The sequence below is a fragment of the Sceloporus undulatus genome, chromosome 1 (assembly GCF_019175285.1).
Source record: "Sceloporus undulatus isolate JIND9_A2432 ecotype Alabama chromosome 1, SceUnd_v1.1, whole genome shotgun sequence".
In the NCBI taxonomy this organism is placed as follows: Eukaryota; Metazoa; Chordata; class Lepidosauria; order Squamata; family Phrynosomatidae; genus Sceloporus; species Sceloporus undulatus.
Genome location: NC_056522.1, coordinates 196,071,576 through 196,073,585, shown reverse-complemented (window position 1 = coordinate 196,073,585; position 2,010 = coordinate 196,071,576).

The following is a 2,010-nucleotide window of genomic DNA, read 5'->3' as shown; positions in this document are numbered from 1 at the left end:
TTTTTAGACTCCACTGATAACAAGTAATTCTCTCAACATTATTCCCCCTCCCCCACCAAAGCAAAAAATATCAACTCTGCTCTAATGCCATCTGTTACTAATCTTGAACTACAATGAATTTAGTAATCACGCCTAAATTGGGAGAAGAAGGGCTAAGGTGGGTATGATTTAACAAGTAAAGCCAGCATGGCATAGTGGTTTAAGTGTTGGAGTAGAACACTGGGAGACCAGGGTTCAAATCCCCACTCAGCCATGGAAACCTACTGGGTCACTTTGAGCAAGTCACACTCTCTCAGCCTCAGTGGAAGGCAAAGGCAACTCTCCTCGAACAAATTCTCTAGAAAATCCCAGGATAGAGTCACTATAAGTCAGAAATAGCTTGAAGGCCCACAACAACAACACCAAAGTCTAAATTAATTGTGTTAACAAGTATGCATATTGTCTAAATAAGCACTAACGTCTAAATAAGTATGCATATTGTCAAGTGGCAGTAAACCTCAATACCATACTAAAATAAATAAGATTTAAAAAAACCAAACATACATAAAAATGAAAAGATAAATCACATCCTCTGGGAGCTTCTTCTTTCTGATCAAGGCAGAATGGCTTGCACTAAAGCAGAGATGAGCACTGCAGTGCCATCTACAGTTTGAAATTACATTACACTTGTTGCCTGTGCCTTAAATCTGTTGGAAGCTTAATAAGGGTATTATCTATACTAGGCATAATCTCACATTCATATAACATATATCACAAAATAAGAAGCATGTTCTTCAGTTCTCCAGATCTCTTCATCAGATTAGCATTTACAAGAAGAGAGGGGTCCGTGTAGTCTGCATTTAATCAAAGCCTGAATATGAGGGGAGGCAAAACACTAGCAAAAGTAACAGCTCTAACACCACTGCGATTGGTTTTGATGGGTCATTAGGGCTACCTACCTGATGCTTTTTGTATGGCTTGCACTTTGTTTTACTTGTAGATACAGAATTGTAGCTGTTCAAGATCAGGACCCTAACTTTCAGGAAAGATTGTGCACCACCAGAAGACAAAAATTCATTTTCTGAAAGTACTTTCAATCCAGCACCTTTGAAAAACTCATCTTGTTCTATTGACCTTTTTATTTTAATCTGACGCAAATTTGAAAATTAATCTCTAGCTTTGTTAATTTAACAGCCGACTAGTTTCTCTTAACTTCAGTTTCCCAATGAACTTGTGCATTTTGCTAAAGGGTAGAGACTCACAACTAGGTAACAGATGGAATACACATGAATGAACACACACACACAAAATAAATAAACCTTTGCTTGTTTCTTTGTCATAGGTCCAAAACACACTGCAGATCCAGTTTGAGAGTGCTTTAACTGCCCTGACACAGTGCTAGGGGATCCCGGGAATTGTAGTTTATTGTGGCACCAGACCTCTCTGACAGAGAAGGCTAAATGTTGCCCAAAACTACAGTTCCCAGAACTGTATTACATTGAACCAGGGCAGCTAAAGTGTAAATCCTAGGTGTAAACTGAAATCTGAATGGCCTAATCTTGCTCATTGGCTGTCTGGTCGTACATTCCATCTTTAGAAACTAATTAAATGCGGACTCCATGACTGTTTCAAAAAAGAGTGAGCTAATATCTTGTTAAACTGAATTACTAACATGACTTACCTATATCATAGTTATTGGGGAAATTAATTAATAATAAATAGCTCATTGTTTCTAATTAGTAACCATCCTCAGATTCAGTGGATCCCAAATGTATTAGTGTTCCTGGAGCATCAGCTGGATCTGCAGAAACTGAACCATAAATGGTGAACCTGAGGCTCTGGGGCTCACCCCTAAGGTCTCAAAGAAGACCTTCTGAGATCTCCATGAGGGCTATGCCATTACCATCTTCACCATGATACCATCAAACTCCATTTGATAGTTTCTCAGGAGTTATTCAGATGTTGTTTTTTAGTGGAACTATCCCAATAATCTCATGCATTCCAGTTTTGTTGTTCATACTATATTTTTTT